Consider the following 14,904-nt stretch of genomic DNA (forward strand, 5'->3'; position numbering starts at 1 on the left):
TCTAAGGAACTAATTGCTCCATTAGTTCCTGTGGAGGCAGGAAGCTCCATTTCCATAGTGGTCGATGATACAGGAAAATGCCTACTTCACTGGCCAGAAAAGTTTGCACATGTGAATACAATCCTGCTATGCTAAGTGTGGAAGCATTGATGCTGTCGGTCAGGGAGAAGGCAAAACGAGGGACACCTGGCACCAACATAAATACATGCTGGTGCCTGTGTCATGAGAACATGAGTGTGGTAGGTCTTGGTCATACCTCTATGGGCTGCTTTGGACCACTTTTTAGTTTGGAGCTATGCTTTGTCATGCTCTTAAGTTGGACAAGGTACGGGCTGCCCAAGGTTGAAGTTATTGTTAGCTTCCTATACTTCTCACTCTCCTGCAGATGCATTTAATAAAATGTGGTCCTATTTTAACCATCGCTTTTGTCTTACTCCTTTATTTCTTGGTACATTTGCAATTAAGAGGAGCAGTTCTATGTTTTTCACTCCAATGCTACTTGTGGGATCAAGCAGGAATGTTCACTTTTATGACAAACGAACCCCTTTTCAGCCTTTAAGGGAGCCTTTGCTTCTCATGAGAGCAGCTGAGATCCCAGAGGTCACTGTGAACTTACCTCTGGGCAGGCAGAAAGGGAGGTCCATGGGCAGAGTCCTCCATGGTGTGCTGTCAGTTCTCCATGCAAGTTAGAGCTTAAGAAAAATGTGTTCTGCGAGGAAGCCAAGGAACAACAGTATCCAAAGCCTCCTCATTCCTTTGATAAGCCCCAAAGAAATGGTGCAGTAAATTCCTTGCCATTGCAGTCAGTGAGAGGAGATAAAGATTCAGATTAACGGGAGATTAATTTAAAAAATGTTAAACAAATAAACTGGAAACTTGGAATTGCTTCAAAGAACGAATGAGTCAAGAAGAAACTGTAATGGCAACACATACAGTGCAACATATAGGTAGCCTAAATAGACTTAGCAAGTAGTCTGCCCTATTTTAACATGGTGGGGCATACTTTTGACAAAACATGCCTAGGATTGGACTGTAAGTGAACCTAAGCCTATTATCAATGTGCAAAAATCCACTTGGTGCCATTGCACTCAGGGCTTTCAATCCAGCAGATGCCTCTGCTAATGGAATAATGAAGACAATTTCTGCAAATTCCTGTTCCCCCTGCAGCCCCTAGTGCTATGCACAAATCAGTGCCAAAGGGTTGGGGGACTCCTGCCTGACAAAATGGAAGGAGGCATGGGGGATGCATGGGGAAGGGGAGGGGGAAGAAAAAATAATATCCAGATTAAAAAGCCCTTCTGTGAGCGCAGGAACACCAACTGGATTCTATTAAGTCCCTCTGGCCTAAATCTTCAAAACTTAAGTATAAACAATATTTAAAATATTTTAGACCTAATCATATTGTTGCACACCACCCCAATCTCTGAGTAGTGAAAAATTCCAGGGGTTCCAGATGCTTACCCAGAGTTTGTATTTCCTTTTGGGAATGAGGCACAGTAGAGACTGTGGTGTCCTTATGATATATTATTTATTTACACATATATACAACCTGAGTCTATGATGGAGGCGTTCACAGCATTACCACGCCAACAGGGTCGTGTTTCTCCCACAGCTGCAGCCTTAAGATTCAAAAAGAAATCAAAACTGCTGCCAAATATTTCTCTAACTCTCTCTCCAGCTTGCTGCTTTCCTTCTAGATCACATCACTGCAAGACTCTCTACTCTAAACTATGGCTTTCTCCGCTGAGGGAAGGCGCCCCACTCATTTGCCATCTTGCACCAAGCCCCTTATTCCTGCTTAATGGCTCACCTTACCATGAGGCTTGCTTGGCTATTCCAAGAATTAGAAGTCTTGATTAAATTCTAACACTTGCTGGATCCAGAGATTAATGATATTTTTATTTCGCAATTCCACTACAACAAAAAACTTTGTTCATTCTGCCTTTTTTACAGGTTGTGCAAAAAAATAAAATCACAACTAGGGAATAAAAAAGTAATTTTTAACATAAGAGTTGATGTCTCAAGGGTTTCTGAATAATAATCTTCAAGATAAAAGCTACAATGAACTTGCAATTGTACATTTTAATGAACATAACAAAATTTAAAAACCACAAGGGGTTTATTTCCTTAACTTTAATTTTCTAAAAAATGTTTACTTTCTTCCAGATGGTAAGATTAAATTACATAAACACTGTCAGCAAGTTGAATCCTCAGATGTATTCATTTTCACCACAGAAGCTTCAAAACCTGTCTATAATTTTGTTACTGATGTTTGGAAACAGCTGTAGCTGACATGGCTATGTGTTGTATATGTCAGCGTTAAAGGATTAAATATTCTTAGCCCCCAATGGACAGGGTCTGTGCTGTTAGCAAGAACTAGTGCAAGAAATGCTGTAACTACAGCAGATATGTCTCATTAGATTACCGATAAACAGAAAGGTCAAAGATGCAGCATTTGGCTTTCTCTGTAGAGTTGTGTATATAGCTATCATACAAGGAAGGGGCAAAGCCGTTTAGGACTTTTAGAAGGTAACATGAAGTGGCTCTAGAAAATATGCTCTATAGTATGCACTAATAATATCAGCAAGTTGTAATGCATAAACTCATCAAGATGTCAAAAGCCTTATCTACTACACTCTATTTTATGTCTGTAGAGATAATGGTAAAGCAGCACTACAGTTTCCATAGACTCTAATCCAAGAACTAGATACTAGAACACAGTACAAGATCAGAGGAGTTAAATAAAAATAAAATAAAAACAGTACTTTTCAGAAAACTAGTTATGTTGATCGTATTTGATGATACACATAAGAACACTAGATTTAGGGCAGTGTATATCATTGGATACCTTCTCTCAAACCATTTAACAAGTATCACAAAGCTTGTTAGATAATTGTAAACAGTTATGTTCATAACTTAGTTCTACCATGCACACCACACTACCCTGATCTCCCATTACAAAATCACATATACAGAGAACAACAACATATTTAGAAATGGACGCTGGGTTTTGCAAGGGATGCGGGTGGCGCTGTGGGTTAAACCACAGAGCCTAGGACTTGCCAATCAGAATGTCAGCAGTTTGAACCCCCGCGACGGGGCGAGCTTCCGTTGCTCCTGCCAACCTAGCAGTTCAAATGCATGCCAAAGTGCAAGTAGATAAATAGGTACCGCTCCGGCAGGAAGGTAAACGGCGTTTCCGTGCACTGCTCTGGTTCACCAGAAGCAGCTTAGTCATGCTGGCCACATGACCTGGAAGCTGTACGCCGGCCCCCTTGGCTAATAAAGCGAGATGAGCGCCGCAACCCCAGAGTCGGTCACAACTGGACCTAATGGTCAGGGGTCCCTTTACCTTTACCTTTTAAAAGGGTTTTGCAATATAAGCCACCTTCTCTCTAGGTTTATTTTCATATAATGTGACCAGATAAGTAAGGACTATTCTCCAACATAACTTTTAATAGTTGAGCAATGTGGTCAGCTTTTTTAGATGCTGCATGAAAAGAAGAGAACCTATAAAAACATTTTTATATACACACCATTAAGGGTACAACTCTACTCTCTTTTGCAATGTCATATTATTTTCTCAATTTTAGTCATGGCTATCAAAATGAAATTAAAGCTCTCTTTGATCTCCAAGCAGAAGTGGGAAATTGATTATAGTCTCATATTTAACCACTCACCTGGCCACCATTGGCAACTAAATGGAGAACAATTGGGTTGGCAAAGCAGGGTGTGAATGCACTGCTTTGCCAGACCAACTGGGTTTTACTGACTGCAGAAAAGCCGACTGAGTTGACAAAATGTGACAGGACACTTTGCATCGCCATTCTGAAAGCTGATCAGACTGGCAAAGCTGAGTGCTCTACTGCTGCTTTGCCAGCTCAACTGGCTCACATGCAAGCAGTGCCCAAGCCTACCTCTAACCACACCTGTCACATAGGATCAAAAAATAAAATTAATATAACAAGTGTGGCTGGACTAACCATGGTAGCACTTTCCTTCAGGAAAAAAAACAACAAAAAGAAGCCCTTTCCTACTACCTGGTAAAGAGGGGGCAAGGTTAATGGAGTGACCTGCACAGCAGGAAAAAGTGTATGTGTGCGGCGGCAAGCACTGAGGCAGCTGTTTCTACTCTGCTAATCTTTTTTTACTTAAAAAAATTTAGTAAAATTTAGTAGCCTGAATTTAAGAGATGCCCCTTTTACAAATAAATAGCAGATTAGAACAAGGGGGGAAAGTACAAGCAAGTACCTTTCTCGGGGCTTATGAACAAGACTGGATGAAAACGCTTTTTAACCTTTTGCTGTGTTAAATGTTAATTAACATTTATGTAATGCAACCACTTATACCGGAGCAATTTCATTAAATTAGTAACAATGAGAGGAATAGAATAATTAATACATAATGGTCAATGTTAGTACTTTTTCAGTTGGATTTGGATTTGACCCAAAAATATACACCAGTGTCAACTGTGTTCAGTCAGTTCTCTCATCTTTTTCCATTGCAACTAAAGTACCTAATGCACAAACTTTGGAACATTTCTGTGTGTTGCCACAAAACCATGAACCCAGCTGAACTTACTTAAAATTTCTATTATTTTTAAAGATCCATCATTTACCTCTCAACATTAGAATTCATTTAAAATAAAATAAAAATTGTTGAATACAAGTGTATGGTGATGGAAAATATAGTAGTAGCAACAGAGAAAGTTCATGTATTTGAAGCAGAAGATCTGATAGATTAAAAACTCATAGAATACACATTTTGGATCAATAGTTTTTGCAATCAGTTGCTTGATTATGAGTTTATGCATGTGCAATTGGATGAATTGCTTATAGTTATTTTCCATTATCAACTATCAGGGTTTTCTTTTCAGATGCCGGTTTTTTAAAAAAATCTAATAGAAATGTACCACGTACAATGGAAGATGGAAATGACAACTTTTTATCAAATGCCAATAGCATGCTACATCAGCCTGATGTATAAAGAAAACAGCAAGCAAGATGACCTCTGTGCCAACGCGAGGGCAGCTATGCAACTCAAACTGTGACATCGCTACTTGGCTTAGGTCATTTTTGTGTGTCATCTCACTTAAAACAAGCTTGTTAGTCTAACATGAACCTTGCAGACTTGTGTCTACCTTAAGAACCATTGTATTAGACAACTTTATCACAGTGTCCTGGTTGCTTAGAGAAAACAGCATTGTATCTTTTTTATATGCCAGAATAAGGCTTCCCAAAAGATCTCTGTTATACATGTTAGAATAAGCAAGCATTCACAGTTAAGCTTTCAAAGCCCTTACAATTAACAGCCCATGGTTTCTGACTTGAATTTATGATTTATCAGTAATATAACTGGGACTGGCCCAAACTGCCACAATCCATCTTTGTACTAACAGCAACTTCTGATTCAGAATATGATATTGTTCATGGGCAAAATAGCAGCTTAATGGAATGCCTAGGCATAAACATTGAAAAAAGGCTCATCTAGAAGCTCATACCTGTAATTTACACAGGTCCATCCATGGTATTTATAGAAAGCCCAAGACAGCAATAATTCATTAACAATGCCGAACATTTGTAACATACTTATGCAAAGCATAGTTTCAAAACAAGTACTTCAGATTACGATGTAACAATTGGCACAGATTTTGTAGGAAACAAGTAGGGCAGAGCTCTCTAACCAACAAGACTTTTAAACGGAATATGAAATGTGTTTGCTGTGCCTGGCATCTATGTCAGCTTCCTACATCTAAGAAAAGTCCTTTGTACAGACTTCCTAGGGGCATGCAATTTACAGCAAAGTTTAAGATTAGCAAGAATGGTTTGGCTCATAAAGACATGCATTACAAAAAACAAAAAAACAGCAATGCTTAAAAGGCCAGGATCTTAACAACAGCAAAACTTAAAAACTAGTTAAAACTGATTGAGATGTTTTAGGTAATGAGGCTTACATTTTTCAAAGTTGAAAATCCTACTGGTCATGGCCAAGTCCTTTGAGGAACACAAATTACCTCTTTGGATCCTAAACAAAGAAAATCCTGATACTGTATCAGCGGCTTTTAAGGTGCTTTCTAGTGACATCATCCATGTACACAAAACTACACACAGATAAGACAATGCAGAGGTAGTGTGATCTCATGCCAAAATTCTATTTAATGCTGTCAGTCAAGAGTGACTGAAACTTCTACAAATAATGCAGTGCTCAAACTGCAAGTTCACACAAAGCAAGCACAATTTGAAGTCTAAGGCTCATGCTTGCACTAAAATAGAGTAAGATGGGATAGTCTGGATAATTTTCTTAACGCTTTACCCTATCTATCTGCTTCTCAAGAATAGGGAAATTGATCATGACCAATAATCGGAAACTTAGTCCATATGGAGATAGTGTTGGTACAGAGTTTACATTAGCCTTTTCTAGGTGAAACTCGGCTCCTAAGCACTAGCCTGGTAGCCTTAAACAAGAACTGTTAGCTGATCCATTAATGGACTAGCAGATGAGGAAGAGAACACTCTATCGTCACTCTCCACCCACAGAATAAAAAATGTAGTAGCCTGCTGTAGAAATGACAACATCCTTTGTCCCTCTTCTGCCAGTCATCAGCGAGCTATTTATTGTTTGCAGACTAATAGCTTTTGTGGTCTTATTTAAAGGATTACGTTTGTACCTTGGCGTTGCTCTATCTAGCCTTGCATTTGGAGCCCCAAATACTTTAATGGCATGATGTACATTTCACTAACTTTGACTATCCTACCCAGAGATGGTCTGGCTATGATTAAAACAAAAAAAAATTTTTTCCTTCCAGTAGCACCTTAAAGACCAACTAAGTTAGTTCTTGGTATGAGCTTTCGTGTGCATGCACACTTCTTCAGATCTGAAGAAGTGTGCATGCACACGAAAGCTCATACCAAGAACTAACTTAGTTGGTCTTTAAGGTGCTACTGGAAGGAAAAAAATTTTTTTTTTTTGTTTTGACTATGGCAGACCAACACGGCTACCTATCTGTAACTGGCTATGATTATTCATGCTCTGATAAGATCCTACTTAGCTTACTGTAATGAACTGTATGTGCAGCTGCCTCTTAAGTACCAGTTGTACCAGGTTTCTGACTGGCACTGATCAAAGGGAACATATCTCACAAGTTCTGAAATAATTGTACCGGCTGCCAGTCTTGTTCTGAGCACAAATCAAAGCACTGGTATTTGTTATTGTTTAACATTTGAAAGCCTAAATAGTATGGGACCAGAGATACATGAAAAATCTTCATTCTGTTTCATTATGAATTGAGTGCTGCTGGTTTTTAAAAATAGTAATTATTAATTTTATTTTCATCAATGCTTTTCATTATATAATCTACTTTCAAAGATGTTTAAACCATAAGGCAAGGAATTAAATGTTTGCAATAACTAATAAAGAACAAAAACAAAAATACAAAGCTTGCGTTCCTGTTTTCTACTTTTATCTCTATTAAAAACAAGCTATTGCTTTTCTAATATTACATTAACATGTAAGCAATGGCTACCATTACCACACATTATTATGCAATTACAAATCTGCTAAAAAAACAATGTGTACCTTTTTCAATTTATGGAAATGTGTAAATATTTACATACAGCAGATAAGAATAGAACACTGAAAGAATCTTTGTTGCGTCAGAAAAGCACTAATTTGTTTCAGAGTTTCAAGGCAGTTTCTAGTGAATACTACTGATCTGTTGAAGTTTTTTAAAACAAAGGCTAAGAAAACTGAGAACTGCTTCTCATAATATAGCTATCAAATAGACCAGCCTCTGCAGTGTGGTGGCCATATTCTGTGACTTTTCTGACTACAGTCTACAGTCACAAATCACTGACAGAAATGTTTGTTAGGAGCATGGAGACAAGCCATGTTAAAAAGAACAAATTGTATCACAAGAAATGGGTTGCATTATCAAATGTGTGCCACATAAAGGCCATTTCAAAAAATATCCACATGGTGGCCATGTGATGAAAAGGCCAGAGGTAGATTTTAAATCAGGCAACACACAAATGAAAATGTTGACTGAAGATAACTGCAATCACCACCCTTTGTAAGCTATTACTGATTTTATACATCCTAAGGCTGCCTTACGTCAAAGACCAAACCTAATTTATTTACTAACTATAAAATAGCAGATGTTTCTACTATCAAACAGAAATAATAAATATTGCTCATACAATTTTAGCTGGGAAAGACATTCAAAAACTCAGAATCTGGGGCACAGTGGCCACCTGCTAAGCTATTGCTATTATTTCGCTATTACTGTTATATCTCATCTTTCCTGTTGGCATACACTGCTCCCTCTCATCATTTTATCCTCACAACAACCCTGTGCAGTAGGTTAGGCAAAGACATTGAAGTTGGTCAACATCAGCTTCAACTGCGGATTTGATCTTGATCCTCTAGAAGAATATATGACTGGCAAACCACGTGTCACTTCCATATCGTAAAATTTTAAGACAAAATAGAATACGTCTACTTGTGTGAAAGACTCTGATTGTGTTCCTGAAGAACAGCAGAAGCAGTTTACAAGTAAATGTTGGAATATTTTTTAAACCGCAGTCCAACAATATAAATAGCAAATATTTTTTAACTGTGCAATCCTATCCTTGTCCATTACAAATAATACAAAAAAAACAACAACACTATAAAGTCGCCATATCTGTCACTCTTGCCTAGCCTTAACAGCTTACAAATCACCACAGAAGTAGCAGCAAGACCACATTTACCTTTGGCTCAAATCAGAATTCATTCCAAAGTACAACATCACTGTACTGCAAAGGCTGAGAAATAATAAGTGGATAGTATGGCACAGGATTGCCCTATAATCATCATGTCAGTTCCTCAAGTTTCCTTTGAATTAAAATAGGAATAAACCACACAAGCACTCATACACGTGAAATCCTGTAGAACATTTGTTGTCCTCTAAACCTTTTAAAATAGGCTACGTACACTATTTAAATGTTTTTAGCTACAACCAAAGATTTCCAAGTGAGCCATTACTTTTCCAGATAGCAATACATAAGCATACTGTAGAGGCGTGGACCAAGGTAGCTAACTTGTTACATTTTAAGGGCATTTCAGCACCATTTATATTTTCCATAGTTAAATTAGGTAATTCACTCTTGCAATATGTATAAAACTATTAAAATAATTATCAAATGACTTGATTCTTACAATATAAAAATACCAATTTGAAGCAAAATTATAAATGAGTAAAAGCATCCTCATTCTCTAATTTAAAAAACAATTTATGTGGGATATTTACTTTCTGCAGCTCTTTTATTTATTTATTTTTGTTTTGCTTCTGCAAATACTATTTAATCTTCACAGATCCAAAAATCTTGACACATAAGCTGAAATTCATTTTAAATTCACCACAGCCCAATCCTATACATATTTATCGGATGTGTCCCACTTATCTTAATAGGATTGGGCACAAGGCTATAGTGTTAGTAAATAAATTAACTGAAGTTTTTATATTCTATTTGAAGAAAAATGTGCTTTATAGATTTACATTACTGTTTTAAATGTATATGTTGCAAGATAATGCTCTTTTTTTGTTTACTGTGTGGCTAACATTCTTCTGACAATATCTGGAAAACACTTGGAGAATCTCCATCCCATGGAGGGCAATATCTAACTTTTATTTAATTTTAATTATAATCATTTTCACCATGAACTATACACATTAAAAGTATTTTAATGCTAAACACAAGTATTTGATCTGCAATGCAATCCTATAGATATCTAAACATTACTGCATTCAGTGGAATTAACTCCCGGGTGTATATATAGGATTGCAGCCACAATACATTTTTCTACCAAAAGAACTTATGAAAGAACTAGTTTTGATTTGCTGTAGCAATTATTTTTTTGAAAGCTAAACATCTGATTAAATATTTTTAATTTGTAAAAGAAGCTTGAATCTATCATCTACATTGGTAGGAGTACTCAAGTTTAAAAATGCTATATTATATAAGAGACATGATTAAACTGAGGTGTTTTTTTTTTAAAAAGGCCCAGTCGTATGGAGGAAAGAAGGTCTCCGCCCCCACAAAAGAGAGTATTTCATGTCCTTGGCTGCCACTGAACATCAGAATTATAATATACTAAACACCCTGAAAACATTAAACTTTTAAAAATAAAAGGAACCTCATGCCATTCTTGAAACTATAGTAGTACTATGGCATCTTCTCATTAACTGCATATGAGGAAATCCAATTGTGTCGTGCAGTTATGCAACTGAATAGAGGCTTAAGAGAATTCAAATTTACAAAATATTGTAAAAATACAGATCTAACCCCTGTGATCTTGTCTCCCATTAGCTGATCAATACGTGTTAATTCAAGCTCAATATGAACTGGAGAAAGACTGCACTGCTTAAAGGCTTCCACTGCCCCAAATCTCGATTTGCCAACCGGCAGTGGATGAAAGAAAATTAAAAAGCCTCACCTGAAGTCTTATCAGTCTGTCTTGTCACATTTCAGCATTGCTTTTCAGCATTCCATAATATGAAGTATTCAACCTGGGTGTACCATCTTTTATGACAGTCCCGCTTTTCTAAACTAGTGGGGATACTTACTTGCCTTATAAACCAGGATACAACAGCAGGTTGCGTGCAACGTGGTTGGCTGGTCATTGCACAATAAAGCTTCAAAACTGTTCCTTCTCCTCCTCCTCCACCCCCCACCCCACCCAAAACTAGAGAATTACATGCGCACTCATTCATGTCCAGTTGCTGCTCTACCCCTATTACAGAACGTTCTGAGAGAACAATGCTAAGCTTTTTTCCCAGTTAAACCACAGAGGATGCCACTAAACCTGAATAAGTGATATAGAGCTCTAAGCAGAAATTAATAGCTTTCCACTCCAGTGGTGTAAATTAAGTACCAGACTTTATCCTGATGTTAAGAAATTTATATTCACTGGTAAATCTCAATGCAAAAATTAAACTAAATCTACTTTTAAAAGTGCTCCTAGTACAGGACAAAATGTGGACAATCAGCTGAAGAAATTATGAATTTATGAAACTTAATAGTACAAAATTATAATTGACTATGTAGTTTAGAAATGAGGTGAGTTTTATTGATGCATTGTAATGAATCAGAATAGTTGCTTAATATTGAGACAGATATAAATTGCAATGAAATTGACCATCTCAAAGTAAATACAATACACCATATCTAATACTACGTCAAATTACAGCGACCTCTTAGCCTCAATAACTACTGAAAAAGAGTTAAGAAAAACCAGATGAATCCTATTGGATTCCCATTCTGAAATTACAGCAAGTAATAACACATGGGGGTTAGGGGAAATACTAGCAGCACAACCCGCATTTCAGTAACTGTGCAATATCAAAACATTTTGTGGCGAAAAGAATGGTACTATTTTAATTGTAGGAGGGTGTACACTAATTTTTCAGTCTTACCGTAGTTGTTAATAATACACTTCACACTTTAATTGCACATAGTTCAATTTTTAAACTAACTTCAACAATTTGACATTTTGTGAAATTAGTAGCATGCTCCTCTTGTGTTTTCAGTAGTTATAGCCTATTGATATTAGATAAAAAATAGAGATAAAGTATTACTGCTGAAGAAAATTTCATTACTTTTGCAGTTTCAGATTAACCAGAATTTTGACACTCTATAGGCAAAATTGAGCCAACTGTATTTATACAGCACTACACATTCTTGTTTCTTTCTAATTAGCTAAAAGAAAACTTTTAAGTGATATTTTAAGGACCAGGAATCAGTCATTAACCAAAATTCTTCTGCTTGATAATTTGCGTAAATAGCAACACTGTTTTAACATCACTTTGGTTTCAAAAATTCACTTCAAAGTAATTTCTATATAATACTGGGGGTGGGGAATTTGTGTTCATAAATCCTCTTGATATACCAGAGGCATCCACTAACTGAAGGGGATATAGTTGATTTCTGCCATCCCTCCTTCACCCTCCCACACTAACTTCCACCCTGTTGGAGAGGATTCCTCAACTGTCTGGAGCTGATTTGGGGGGGAGCGGTGGGAGAAGGGGGAATTGGCAAAAATTATCTCATCTTCTTCCATTAGCAGATGCCTCTGCTGAATCAAAAGCCCTTTTGTGAGTGCAAGTGCAGTAATTGGATTCCACCCAATATTCTAAGTGCTCAAAACACTTCACATGTAGGATATCAGTAATCAGGACCTATACAAGATATCAGGGAATCCAAAGTAGAAAACAGCAACCAACACATTGAAATAATAACTGACTGATAATTTTCAGGGCATAAAGTCACATGAGACGCAGGTCTGGGTCTGGTCAATGTCTGGATGACTGACCACCTGGGTACCATGGTATGAGAAAGGTGGGATACAAACATAAATAATTGCTGATGCCCAAATTCTGATTCAGCTGTCCTACCAGTGATTGTGGGCTCAGCCCTGCCATTAACAGTGTTGTTAAAAAGTCAGCATTGTTATTCCCATATTACAAAGCAAGCGTTGAGGCTGAAAGATAGTGGGTTGGCTAAGATCACTCAGTGCAAGTGTGGTTAAACTGAATCAAGCACTTCCTGACTCACAGCTTACTCAATTAACCAGTATGTTACCCAGAAAGGCCCAAAATAATGATCAGCACATGTACACTCACAAGAGAATTAAATCTTTAGTAACTTTTCTTTGCAATGGTTATAACAAATATTGCACTTTTAATTCTTTATATGCCACAGTTTTTTCAAGGTACAGTGGTACCTCAGGCTAAGTACTTAATTCGTTCCAGAGGTCCGTTCTTAACCTGAAACTGTTCTTAACCTGAAGCACCACTTTAGCTAATGGGGCCTCCCGCTGCTACCGCGCCACCGGAGCATGATTTCTGTTCTCATCCTGAAGCAAAGTTCTTAACCTGAAGCACTATTTCTGGGTTAGCGGAGTCTGTAACCTGAAGCATATGTAACCTGAGGTACCACTGTATCAGAAAAAAAATAAATTCAAAATTAGACACAATGGTTGTTTCCTTCCTATTTTAAAACTCAGGCTGCTCATAGCAAGCAATACAGTTATTTGTTACAGCCCAACTGTAACTTACAACCCACAGCCAGTACCTATATGGCTGCAATTCTACACCCAGCTAAGCATACTGGAGTCCCATTAAAAAACCAGTGTGACTTAAACATTTTATTGCAGCCATTACATGAGAGTGCTATTAATTCTGATAGAACTTTTTTTTTTGCAAGACCCCAAAGTATATTTACTCAGAAGTAAAACCCATTAAATCCAATCGGTTTGATTTTGGGAAAGTAAGCTTAAAATTTCCACCTTAAGTACATTGTTCCATGTTTCCATTTCTATAATTAATGCTATTTAGCCATTTTCCTATAATGCTTTAAAATGCAAAGAAACTGACTAGTTTACAGACAGCTGTTTCTTCACTTAAGCTGCATATCCTATACAGACTTACCTAGGAGTAAATACCAAATTAACATAATATGACCTCTGAGTAGACATTAATATATAACACTGATAATGTAATGTTACATTACAACACATTTTCCTCTGACAAACCAATGCAGTAACTTCAAGCGAACATAAATACTACACTATAGTTTATTCTCTTCCTTGTAGACTACATTGTTCATTAATATTTTAAATATAGTAATAGAAAAAAGAATAAATATCACAGTGTTGTGGGTGTTTTATAAAGCTTTTATTCTCATAAGAAATGTAAAGTCCTATCTTCAAATTATTGTGGTAGTTGTAGTCTCATTTCTTTCTATGGCGAATTGCATCACCACAATAGCTTGTGCAGACATGCATTCTCAGTTCGTGTGAACACAATTTACACTCATATTATCCATAAGATCATATAACCCCACAAAATTTGAGTGGAAAGAATATCAAAACAAAAACAAAAACAGAATGCATGTTTGCATCCTGCAGACAAGTGCCCCTCTGATTAAATGAAAGGATGAAAAGTGTTTATTATACAGATTCTGAGTTGTGCATACATATACAATGACAGGGAAATAATATTCTGCTGCTTTACAAAACAGTATTTTGAACCAAAGCCTGTTTTTTCATATGGTTCATCTTAGAGGGAAATACTCCTCCCCCCCTCAAAGGCAAACACTTGTTCACTATGTTTGCTTTTCCACACTTGAACACCAGTTTACTGCAATGCATTACTATAATTGTAAAAAAATATTTTTTTTACACATGGGATGACTCAGGAAACTCAGATGTTATTTGCATCCATGTGATCATCATATATCAGTGAGGCTGGATAAGGTCGAATAAGCAACATACTTGGACCAAGCTCTTCCAATAATCTTAATTTTAATGTGTTCGTTATTTACTCCTCGACTCTGAAATTAACATGCATTCTAACTTTAATACACTAATAATATATTAGCACTGATTACCAATATCACACTAATGAAACTTGTGATATTCAGAGTAAAACCATCAACCTGTCCTTTGTTTATGCTATCAAATACATATTATAAATATCCCTTATACCTAACCATAGTTTGGCACCAATAAAGTAAGTAAGAAGCAGGGTTTTTCTTCTTTGCTATGGCATTTCCTACATGAATAAATTTAAGACTCTCTTTTTATGTGAAGAAGGTTTTCTACTAACTTTAATGTTTTGCATATAGAAAATATATATCATCCTGATATTTAGAGTCCCTCTGCAAACAATACTGTTTCCATGCACATTCTAAGAACTCGTAAGGGAGTAAAGTGCAGCTACTCCACTCTAATATATAATATAAACAGAATCTGCGAAGACAAAGCAGTGCCACAGATTTATGAAACATACCACCTCTACTTCACAAAGGTGTCAAATATTAAACAAAGTAGTTTAGGGGACATTTCACAATTGGGACATTTTTGTGG

The 14,904-nt window shown here is 36.7% G+C and overlaps 1 protein-coding gene across 38 annotated transcripts in view; it reads right to left on the reverse strand.

Moving 5' to 3' along the window:
- Window positions 1-14,904, reverse strand: part of TENM3 (teneurin transmembrane protein 3) — a 1,278,808-nt gene that overhangs the window by 381,075 nt on the left and 882,829 nt on the right. The window contains exon 1 of one of the 38 annotated variants that reach the window (XM_083630972.1): window positions 10,474-10,488. The exons of the other annotated variants lie outside the window; for them this stretch is intronic. The gene's annotated coding sequence lies outside the window, so the exon portion shown is untranslated. Of the gene's footprint in view, window positions 1-10,473; window positions 10,489-14,904 lie in introns of those variants that run through there. 38 annotated transcript variants of the gene reach the window in all.

The sequence above is a fragment of the Podarcis filfolensis genome (genome assembly GCF_964270895.1).
Source record: "Podarcis filfolensis genome assembly, chromosome: 9".
NCBI classification, from domain to species: Eukaryota; Metazoa; Chordata; class Lepidosauria; order Squamata; family Lacertidae; genus Podarcis; species Podarcis filfolensis.